The 12,057-nt window shown below is 46.0% G+C and overlaps 1 long non-coding RNA gene across 4 annotated transcripts in view; it reads right to left on the bottom strand.

The window, feature by feature from the left end:
• The window catches only part of LOC137521191 (uncharacterized), a 77,242-nt gene that overhangs the window by 59,214 nt on the left and 5,971 nt on the right, over positions 1 to 12,057 (bottom strand). For all 4 annotated transcript variants that reach the window (XR_011022072.1, XR_011022071.1, XR_011022074.1 and 1 more), the window contains exon 2: positions 8,095 to 8,304. This is a non-coding gene — a long non-coding RNA (uncharacterized lncRNA). The remainder of the gene's footprint in view (positions 1 to 8,094; positions 8,305 to 12,057) is intronic.

Below are 12,057 nucleotides of genomic sequence, written 5' to 3'. Positions count from 1 at the left end.
AGCTTTCGGCTGCAGCTCTGCTTTTATGCGCGTCAAGCAGCCGGCGGATCTTCGCCTCTCCCCAGCCTCTCTCAGTGAAGGAAGACTGAGAGGGGCGGGGAGAGGCGGCGATCAGCGCTGATAGACGCATGTAGAGGCAGAGCTACAGCCAAAAGTTCTGCCTCTCACGGAAGTTCTCCCCGCAGTGTGCCCCAGGGGATTTGGGGGGTAAAGACCCTTTGTTCTGCCGCGGGATAGCTGCGTTTTAACCACTTGAGGACCGTGGGCTTTACCCCCCTTAAGGACCAGGCACTTTTTTTCCATTCAGACCACTGCAGCTTTCACGGTTTATTGCTCGCTCATACAACCTACCACCTAAATGAATTTTGGCTCCTTTTCTTGTCACTAATACAGCTTTCTTTTGGTGCTATTTGATTGCTGCTGCGAATTTTACTTTTTATTATATTCATCAAAAAAGACATGAATTTTGGCAAAAAAATGATTTTTTTTAACTTTCTGTGCTGACATTTTTCAAATAAAGTAAAATTTCTGTATACATGCAGCGCGAAAAATGTGGACAAACATGTTTTTGATTAAAAAACTGCCGACCAATGGACTCCTTATTTTGGCACCGGCGCACGACCGGAAGGGGCGGGGCTTAACCCCGTCTTATACCGGAAGTGCCTCGGCGGCCATTTTTGTGGAACGCAGCGTGACCAAGCGTCCTGGTGGACGCGAAACGGCCGTCGCCGACCTTTCTACAGCCCTGAGCACCCACCTCCACCCCGCACAGATGTCGCCATGATCTACAGGTGATATGTACCATGTCCTATGCCGCACATGTTATGTCTACGTAATAAATAAGCTGAATGACGGATGGTGCCCGATCTTTTCCTTTGTTGACAACGATCCATGGTTACCTTTCTTCCTGTATGTACTACACGGAACACACGTCAGTGGCTATTTTGTGCATGATTGTGTATTGGGACTCACTGTGCGGGAGTTCGTTTGGCCTGTATCCTTTGACCCACAAGATCCCCTTTGTTGATTGGAGGAGTGCCACACTACCCTTCTCTTTTGGAACATAATTTGATTAAAAAAAACCCATTTAGTGTATATTTATTGGTTTGGGTAAAAGTTATAGCGTTTACAAACTATGGTGCAAAAAGTGAATTTTCCTATTTTCAAGCATCTATGACTTTTCTGACCCCCTGTCATGTTTCATGAGGGGCTAGAATTCCAGGATAGTATAAATACCCCCCAAATGACCCCATTTTGGAAAGAAGACACCCCAAGGTATTCCGTTAGGAGTATGGTGAGTTCATAGAAGTTTTTATTTTCTTGTCACAAGTTAGCGGAAATTGATTTTAATTGTTTTTTTTTTCACAAAGTCATTTTCCGCTAACTTGTGACAAAAAATAAAATCTTCTATGAACTCACCATACTCCTAACGGAATACCTTGGGGTGTCTTCTTTCTAGAATGGGGTCATTTGTGCGGTTCCTATACTGCCCTGGCATTTTAGGGGCCCTAAACCATGAGGAGTAGTCTTGAAACCAAATGTCACAAAATGACCTGTGAAATCCTAAAGGTACTCATTGGACTTTGGGCCCCTTAGCGTACTTAGGGTGTAAAAAAGTGCCACACATGCGGTACCACCGTACTCAGGAGAAGTAGTATAATGTGTTTTGGGGTGTATTTTTACACATACCCATGCTGGGTGGGAGAAATATCTCTGTAAATGACAATTGTTTGATTTTTTTTACACACAATTGTCTATTTACAGAGAAATTTCTCCCACCCAGCATGGGTATGTGTAAAAATACACCCCAAAACACATTATACTACTTTTCCTGAGTACGGCGATACCACATGTGTGACACTTTTTTGCAGCCTAGGTGCGCTAAGGGGCCCAAAGTCCTATTCACAGATCATTTTGAGGCATTTGTTTTCTAGACTACTCCTCACGGTTTAGGGCCCCTAAAATGCCAGGGCAGTATAGGAACCCCACCAGTGACCCCATTTTAGAAAGAAGACACCCCAAGGTATTCCATTAGGTGTATGGCGAGTTCATAGAAGATTTTATTTTTTGTCACAAGTTAGTGAAAAATGACACTTTGTGAAAAAAACACAATAAAAATCAATTTCCGCTAACTTTTGACAAAAAATAAAATCTTCTATGAACTCGTCATACACCTAACAGAATACATTGGGGTGTCTTTTTTCTAAAATGGGGTTACTTGTGGGGTTTCTATACCGCCTTGGCATTTTACAGGCCCAAAACCGCGAGTAGTCTGGAAACCAAATGTCTCAAAATGACTGTTCAGGGGTATAAGCATCTGCAAATTTTGATGACAGGTGGTGTATGAGGGGGCGAATTTTGTGGAACCGGTCATAAGCAGGGTGGCCTTTTAGATGACAGGTTGTATTGGGCCTGATCTGATGGATAGGAGTGCTAGGGGGGGTGACAGGAGGTGATTGATGGGTGTCTCAGGGGGTGGTTAGAGGGGAAAATAGATGCAATCAATGCACTGGGGAGGTGATCGGAAGGGGGTCTGAGGGGGATCTGAGGGTTTGGCCGAGTGATCAGGAGCCCACACGGGGCAAATTAGGGCCTGATCTGATGGGTAGGTGTGCTAGGGGGTGACAGGAGGTGATTGATGGGTGTCTCAAGGTATGATTAGAGGGGGGAATAGATGCAAGCAATGCACTGGCGAGGTGATCAGGGCTGGGGTCTGAGGGCGTTCTAAGGGTGTGGGCGGGTGATTGAGTGCCCTAGGGGCAGATAGGGGTCTAATCTGATGGATAGCAGTGACAGGGGGTGATTGATGGGTAATTAGTGGGTGTTTGGAGGAGAGAACAGATGTAAAAAATGCACTTGGGAGGTGATCTGACGTCGGATCTGCGGGCGATCTATTGGTGTGGGTGGGTGATCAGATCGCCCGCAAGGGGCAGGTTAGGGGCTGATTGATGGGTGGCAGTGACAGGGGGTGATTGATGGGTGGCAGTGCCAGGGGGTGATTGATGTGTGGCAGTGACAGGGGGTGATTGATGGGTGATTGACAGGTGATTGACAGGTGATCAGTGGGTTATTACAGGGAAGAACAGATGTAACTAATGCACTGGCGAATTGATAAGGGGGGGTCTGAGGGCAATCTGAGCGTGTAGGCGGGTGATTGGGTGCCCGCAAGGGGCAGATTAGGGTCTGAAGGGTAACAGTGACAGGTGGTGATAGGGGGTGATTGATGGGTAATTAGTGGGTGTTTAGGGTAGAGAACAGATGTAAACACTGCACTTGGGAGGTGATCTGACGTCGGATCTGCGGGCGATCTATTGGTGTGGGTGGGTGATCAGATTGCCCGCAAGGGGCAGGTTAGGGGCTGATTGATGGGTGGCAGTGACAGGTGGTGATTGATGGGTGATTGACAGGTGATCAGGGGGATAGAGGTATACAGTACACGGGGGGGGGGGGGGGGGTCTGGGGAGAATCTGAGGGGTGGGGGGGTGATCAGGAGTCCCCAGGGGGCAGTTTAGGGTTAAAAAAAAAATAGTGTTGACAGATAGTGACAGGGAGTGATTGATGGGTGATTAGGGGGGTGATTGGGTGTAAACAGGGGTCTGGGGGGTGGGTAGGGGGGGGGGGTCTGAGGGGTGCTGTGGGCGATCAGGGGGCAGGGGGGGGGAGATCAGTGTGCTTGGGTGCAGACTAGGGTAGCTGCAGCCTGCCCTGGTGGTCCCTCGGACACTGGGACCACCGGGGCAGGAGGCAGCCTGTATAATACACTTTGTAAACATTACAAAGTGTATTATACACTTTGTATGCGGCGATCGTGGGGTTAACATCTCGCCGGCGCTTCCGTATGGCCGGCGGGATGTTGCGGCGGGTGAGCGGAGTCAGGCGCCGGCGGAGGATCGCGTCACGGATGACGCGATCGCTCCGCCCATGCCCCTAAAAGGACCACCCTCTGTGGGTGAGCTGGTCCTTGCGGGATCCACTTCCCGGCCGCCTCTGTGCGTTAGGCGGTCGGGAAGTGGTTAACAGGAGCAAACATGCTTCACATAAATAAAAGGTAAAAAGCCGTTTTTAAACTGGCTTCAGTGTCTCTTTAAGCTATGAGCAAGCAAATACTCAAAATATTTCTGTCAGTTCTTTTTACGTATTTTTCAGTTCTTTTTCAAATTGCTGAAAAGTTTTTTCAAAGGGAAGGTTCACAGTCCCTAAAAAAAAAAAAAATGCTAATCCACTTACCTGGGGCTTCCTCCAGCCCGTGGCAGGCAGGACGTGCCCTAGACGCTGCTCCGCAGGCTCCCGGTCTCCTCCGGTGGCGCACCCGACCTGGCCAGGTCGGGCTCTTTTGCGCTCCAAAATGCGCCTCACGCGGGCGCGCTGACGTCATCGGACGTCCTCTGGGCTGTACTGCACAGGCGCAGAACTACTGCGCCTGCACAGTACAGCCCGGAGGACGTCCGATGACGTCAGTGCCCGACCTGGCAGCCGTCCTGGCCAGGTCGGGTGCACCACCGGAGGAGACCGGGAGCCTGCGGAGCGGCACCGAGGGCACGTCCTGCCTGCCATGGGCTGGTGGAAGCCCCAGGTAAGTGGATTAGCATGTTTTTTTTTTAGGAACCGTGAACCTTCCCTTTAGGGAAAGATTTAAAAAAAAAAAAAATCTCCTAGGTGAAAAAAAGTTAATTGAATAAGGGCATATGTAATTTATGTATTATGTCCATGTGCAATACAATATGTGGGTAGAACAACACAAACCCTTTGTAACAGGCATAACAAACGCACACACAATATCGTTAGTAAGCCGGATGGCCACAGTGTCTCCCGTCATTTTTCCCAATGTCACAATAAAGACTCTTCCCTTTTAAGAGTCACTCCGGATGAACATATAAAGAAAAATCTGATTAATCAGTTTGAGGCTAAGTTCACAGTGAGATGTTATTGTCCTGCGTTATTAAAGTCGTATAACGCAGGTTACCGCACTGCAATGTTAACCCTTTGCGATGTTCACAGTGCGACGCTAAAGTCGCAATGTAAATGTAGCGTTATGGTAACGCACTGCTGCAGTGCATTACCTCTAAAAGCAGACGTTATCAGGTACAGGAAAGCATACTTTTCATTGCCTGTATGCTCCACTGTATCTGCTGTATACGATGATAACGCAGCATTAATGTGCGTTACCACTTTTGGTTGCGTTGTAATGCTGCATTGCAACTTTAACGACACATCACAGCGCAACGTTCCATTGTGAACCTAGCCTAAACTTTATGTAAAAGAGATTTTTTTTGGATGCATAAACTTGCAACTTTGAACCCAAACGGACTGAATGAATGCATTTTTGTATTAACTTTTATCCTTATAGAGAACCCCAGGTGGTGCGGCATGGGGGCAGATGGGACACAGAGGCATGTTACTTGCATCATGACATGCCTCTGTGTACCCTCCACGGCGTTTTCTGCCCCCCCCCCATGCCATGCTATAACCCCCCAAAATTGGGAACAATAATTTTCGCTAATCTCGTGGGGAAAGGAGGAGAGGGATTTCTTGCTCAAATGCACCTTAGGGGCGTTCTTGCAGGCTTTCCACAGCTGCCATTGGGCAGCTGTCTTTCCCTGGCCACAACCCCTGCCACTCCCCCGCCTCCCTGCACGCTGAGAGAGAATCTCTTACTCCTGTTCCAGCGTTGTGACCCCAGAGGTCACAAAAATGAATGCATGCAGGCCAACAAAGTGGCGGAAAGCAGCAAGCATTATTATTAGGTTGAAGATGGTGGCTACCTGATCCACACAACCCCCCGGATCAGGTAGCACAGTTTTTTTTGTTTTGTTTTTTATGGGCCCACCTTGGGCTCTCTTTAAGTTATACGTTTTTAGTTTTGGTGTATATTGAATTTAGTATTTATCATTTTTAGATACATTTGTATTTCTTATTTTATTGAGGTTGTTTGTGGCCATTTGAATTTTTGCCAATTTTTTTGCCTTGCCAAATCCCTGCTGTTCTCAGCTCATGTTAAACACTTTATGCTGGGAATACACGGTTAGATCCGGCGGCTCGATTAGCCACCGGATCGACTCCCGCCGCGTCCCCCCTCATCCACGTGGCCGCCCGGATTTATTCCCGCTCGTCCCCGCGGGGACTTCCATATCTTCCGCTCGATTTCCACTATTGTTCACCCGCGGGTATCGAGCGGGGAATCGATCCGCGCGGTGATCAGACATGCCGGAAATGATCAATCGAGCCATCAGCGGCTCGATTGATAACGAACTATCTACCCGTGTATGCCCAGCATTATGCAACCTAATGAATTGCTTATTGTCTTAATCAATTGCTTGTGTGAATCAATTAGTAATTGTTTACTGTGGAGCTACTGGTGGCTGGAGGGCCTATATGGAGCAAGGATTTATTATATATACATGACACCATCTAGGGCTGTTTATATTCTATAAGCAGAGTTGATCTGCAATAATAATCAGGACTGTCCGGTTAATCCTGAAGTGGAAAAATCATTCCTGTTCCTGAACACAGCATATCACAGGCACATGCAGTACACAGATCGGCCGATCTAGTTCTCTTGTGTATGTGGGTTGAGTTTCAGCTTTTGTGCATCAGGAGTACTCCTGTATATGAATGCCCGTGTCCTTTTGTTTTTAGGGGTACGGGGGATTTCAGAGGGGTGTTTTGATATTTTTCTACCAATAAAATATATTTTGACATAAAGTTCAGTGAGTGGCGGTTGTTCTTAATCCAAATTGCAAAGCTTTTTTCAACCTGCCTTCCCTCGGTTTGAAAACACACGATTGGTTCACACGATGGCCAGGGGCCCCGGACCTCTCTCACTGGCCAGGGCCCCAAGGCCAACACGTGATACCTGGAGGGGAGTGCAGGTGGGCCTGGACCTCTCACACCCAGGCTCTGGACCTCTCACATCCAGAAAACCCACCAACACTGCCTCCATACTGAATGCTAAATTCAACACACACAAGCAATAGAACACAGCAGTACATGCATCCAGCTACATTTGAAATTGGTCAGCAGGTGCTCGTCAGCCAATCAGGATGCACTGTCATACACCCTTTACCTGCCATACCACATCTAGCAGCCATTAGCATTCAGGTGGGAGGCTTCAGTTGGACGCCATCGCAAGATTGCGTCGCTAGCAGGACCGCCCCGTGCAGGCATCCCTCCCACAGGGGTCCCTCCCTAACCGCTCACCTGTCCGCCATGTCCTAGAGCTGAAAGAAAACGTTTAAAAACACACGATTGGTTGTTGTGCTGTGTTCTATTGCTTGTGTGTGTTGAATTTTTCCCTCGGTTTGAGCCCTGAGGTGAACTTAGTCTATAATAGGGACTTGTGTACCAGATCCTAAATTTGTACATAATGCAAGGTACACACCATGCAATTTCACGTCAGATCAAGGGGTCGAACTGATCATTTACAACATGTCCAATCTGCTCCCGATTGATAACGGGATCCATTTTCAGATCACTACAGCATAAAATCGATCCTGTTATCAATCATGAGCAGATTAGACATATCAGAAATTATTGGTTTGGCCCGTCAATCTGACAGGAAATTGCATACTGTGTACATTGCCTTATGCTGGGCATAGACGGTTAGATCCGGCGGCTCGATTAGCCGCCGGATCGACTCCCGCCGCGTTCCCGCGGATCGATTCCCGCTCGTCCCCACGGGCGCTTCCTTATCTTTCGCTCGATTTCCGCTATTGTCCGCCCGCGGGTATCGAGCGGGGAATCGATCCAAGTGGTCAGACTTGTCAGAAATTATCAATCAAGCCATCAGCGTCCCGATTGATAGGAAGCAAACGCACCGTCTATGCCCAGCATAAGGCCTTGTTTCTGTATGACCACTCGCTGCCCATACAATTCTATGGGTCTGTTCACATCTCTGCATTGTAACTGATAGCATTATTCTAACTCACTGCATGCAGGCTTTGGCAACATTTATATCCTGTGATCATTGCAGTTCCCACACATTATAACACATGTGTTATGCAACGCACACACTGTTAACCCAGCCTTGGGGTGCCCCTTGCGAAACACGTTAGTGTCAGTACTCTCAATGATTTTTTTTTATTGAATAAGTCTTACATTTTAAACTTCATTGTAAGTGGCCCCTCTGATTTACATCACTTGCTCTCCCAATCCTTGGATGTCCTCTGCACACTGACGACTGCAGGTCTGCTGAGCCTTGCAGTCCCATACTGAGTTCTGGTTCCCAGTCCAGTGAAAAAGCTGACTTCTGCTGATCCTCATGATACTCTTGACGAAGTATAAATGGCACAAGTGCATTTTCTGACCCTGTAGTGAAGAAGTTGAACGTTATTTTAAATAGAAATGACTCACTTTTGATACTTTTACACACATGGAGCTCCCCTGGTCTACGCTTTCCTCCCTCCCCTCTTGTTTGGTGGATGGCAGCATACCTGAGCTGTCTTTGAATTGACTGTGGATCACTACAACTGTGCATCTTGCTACAGAGTAGTGATGGCCAATGAAAGCAGGGCTGTTTCTAGGCCTTCTGTCACCCCAGGCAGGAAAACCTGCGTCAACCCTCCCATAAAAAAACACATATTGTCCCACTTAATATTCATCTGCCTTATAATACATGGTACCACCATACATCTCAGAGAAAAAAAACAGAAGATAATACGTCATCCACAGCACAAGTTCTGACATAATTTCCCCAAAGAACAAATTCAGGCTTTATGTCCTTCATATTGCAGGATTAAATTATTAAGCACCACAGTCTTCATTTCTAAATGCATTATCACATACATTATGGTATATGCAAATATATGACCACCTGTTGGGCTAGGTGTGGAGTGAAGGGCTGACAGGAGACGGTACAACAGTTTAACCATTTCAGCCCGCGGGGATTTTTCACCTTATGCATCAGAGCAATTTTCACCTCCCATTCATTCGCTAATAACTTTATCACTACTTATCACAATTTATTAATCTATATCTTGTTTTTTTCCGCCACTAATTAGGCTTTCTTTGGGTGGTACATTTTGCTAAGAATTATTTTTTTATAAATGCATTTTAACAGGATTAATGAGAAAAAAATGATGCATATTTAAAAAGTTCAGATCCTTAGGTAACTATTTATGTCTTTTTTTATTATTATTATTGTAATTTTTTTTTCCATTAAAAATTTTATTTGGGTAATATTTTGGTGTGGGAAATAAACAGTTAATTTTTAATGTTATTATATGTGTAAATTGTAATGTAAAAAATATGTAGATGTACAGGGAGTGCAGAATTATTAGGCAAGTTGAATTTTTGAGGAATAATTTTATTATTGAACAACAACCATGTTCTCAATTAACCCAAAAAAATCATTAATATCAAAGCTGAATATTTTTGAAAGTAGTTTTTAGTTTGTTTTTAGTTTTAGCTATTTTAGGGGGATATCTGTGTGTGCAGGTGACTATTGCATAATTATTAGGCAACTTAAAGGGGAACTGAAGAGAGAGGTATATGGAGGCTGTCATGTTTATTTCCTTTTAATCAATACCAGTTGCCTGGCAGCCCTGCTGGTCTATTTCTCTGTAGTAGTATCTGATTAAAACCAGAAACAAGCATGCAGCTTGTCTTGTCAGATCAGACTTATAAGTCTGAACCACTGAAACACCTGATCTGCTGCATGCTTGTTCAGGGGCTATGGCTAATAGTATTAGAGGCAGAGGATCAGCAGGGCTGCCAGGTAACTGGTATTGTCTAAAAGGAAATAAACGTGACAGCCTCCATATACCTCTCTCTTCAGTTCCCCTTTAACAAAAAAACAAATATATACCCATTTCAATTATTTATTTTTACCAGTGAAACCAATATAACATCTCAACATTCTCAAATATACATTTCTGACATTCAAAAACAAAACAAAAACAAATCAGTGACCAATATAGCCACCTTTCTTTGCAAAGACACTCAAAAGCCTGCCCTCCATGGATTCTGTCAGTTTTTTGATCTGTTCACCATCAACATTGTGTGCAGCAGCAACCACAGCCTCCCAGACACTGTTCAGAGAGGTGTACTGTTTTTCCTCCTTGTAAATCTCACATTTTATGATGGACCACAGGTTCTCAATGGGGTTCAGATCTGGTGAACAAGGAGGCCATGTCATTAGTTTTTCTTCTTTTATACCCTTTCTTGCCAGCCATGCTGTGGAGTACTTGGACGCGTGTGATGGAGCATTGTCCTGCATGAAAATCATGTTTTTCTCGAAGGATGCAGACTTCTTCCTGTACCACTGCTTGAAGAAGGTGTCTTCCAGAAACTGGCAGTAGGACTGGGAGTTGAGCTTGACTCCACCCTCAACCCAAAAAGGCCCCACAAGCTCATCTTTGATGATACCAGCCCAAACCAGTACTCCACCTCCACCTTGCTGGCATCCGAGTCGGACTGGAGCTCTCTGCCCTTTACCAATCCAGCCACGGGCCCATCCATCTGGCCCATCAAGACTCACTCTCATTTCATCAGTCAATAAAACCTTAGAAGAATCAGTCTTGAGATATTTCTTGGCCCAGTCTTGACGTTTCAGCTTGTGTGTCTTGTTCAGTGGTGGTCGTCGCTTAGCCTTTCTTACCTTGGCCATGTCTCTGAGTATTGCACACCTTGTGCTTTTGGGCACTCCAGTGATAATGCAGCTCTGAAATATGGCCAAACTGGTGGCAAGTGGCATCTTGGCAGCTGCACGCTTGGCTTTTCTCAGTTCATAGGCAGTTATTTTGCGCCTTGGTTTTTCCACACGCTTCTTGCGACCCTGTTGACTATTTTGAATGAAGCGCTTGATTGTTCGATGATCACGCTTCAGAAGCTTTGCAATTTTAAGAGTGCTGCATCCCTCTGCAAGATATCTCACTATTTTTGACTTTTCTAAACCTGTCAAGTCCTTCTTTTGACCCATTTTGCCAAAGGAAAGGAAGTTGCCTAATAATTATGCACACCTGATATAGGGTGTTGATGTCATTAGACCACACCCCTTCTCATTACAGAAATGCACATCACCTAATATGCTTAATTGGTAGTAGACTTTCGAGCCTATACAGCTTGCATAAAGAGGATGATGTGGTCAAAATACTCTTTTGCCTAATAATTCTGCACTCCCTGTAGTTTTACTATTTGGCCACAAGATAGCCACCTTCAATTTTCTTTTTCCCTCCTTGTGCTTCTCGCTAATCGGAAGCACAAGGAGGACGCAGAAAATTTTACGGGCAGAAAGACTGCAGCCTCTTGTAAGAGCGCTTCGGTTTTTCTGCTAGGGGACACGGATCGGTGATCGGGAACCATGTTCCCGTTCACTGATCCCAGGGCTACCGGGGGACAGCACAGGGGCGCGATTGCACTGATGCGCGGCACTGCAGCAGAGCAGCCGCCCGGACGTGAGCTTCATGTCCGGGCGGCAGAAATGGTTAAAGATTCATAACCCATTCTGTAGATAAGCACAGTGTGCTGGTAGTGCAAGTGAGACAATATAAGAGAGGTAGAATATAGGAAGGAAGCGTAGTAGAGGGTCACCGGTAATATAGCCATGGGCAGACAGTACACATTACTGTTACTACTGGAAACAGTGTACTGCGCATTCTGCAATTAATGGGCCTGCACAGTACTCAGCTAACCGACTGTATGCGGTATATATGTTATGGCCAAAGTCAGAAATCGGCCAATTCTAGACTTGGCCGGACATTTCTAGAATTGGCCGATTTGACGTCGGCCAAAGTCCAAAATGCTGTAAATTTCTGACATTGGCCGGCCAGTTCTAGAAACGGCCCAAGTCAGTCGGCCAAAGTCGAAAATGCACAAATCTCCACTTCGTGTTGTGACCGGCCAGAACCTGAAGTGGACAGACTTCGGGTTCTGGTCGTAACAGTACTGATACATAGGGGTGATAAGGGGGAAAAAAATCATTTGTCACTTTGCTGCTAATGGTCCACAGCATCCCAGAAAAGTGGAGTCAGAGTCAGATTACAGTGCACACCATCTTTCAGAGGGAACGCTGTTGTAGCATGATTCTGAATGGCAGAGTCTATTACTGGTTCCCCCCTCACA

This window comes from Hyperolius riggenbachi, chromosome 6, assembly GCF_040937935.1.
Source record: "Hyperolius riggenbachi isolate aHypRig1 chromosome 6, aHypRig1.pri, whole genome shotgun sequence".
In the NCBI taxonomy this organism is placed as follows: Eukaryota; Metazoa; Chordata; class Amphibia; order Anura; family Hyperoliidae; genus Hyperolius; species Hyperolius riggenbachi.
The sequence above is the reverse complement of the archived record's forward strand: the minus strand, read 5'-3'. Positions and strand labels throughout refer to the sequence as shown.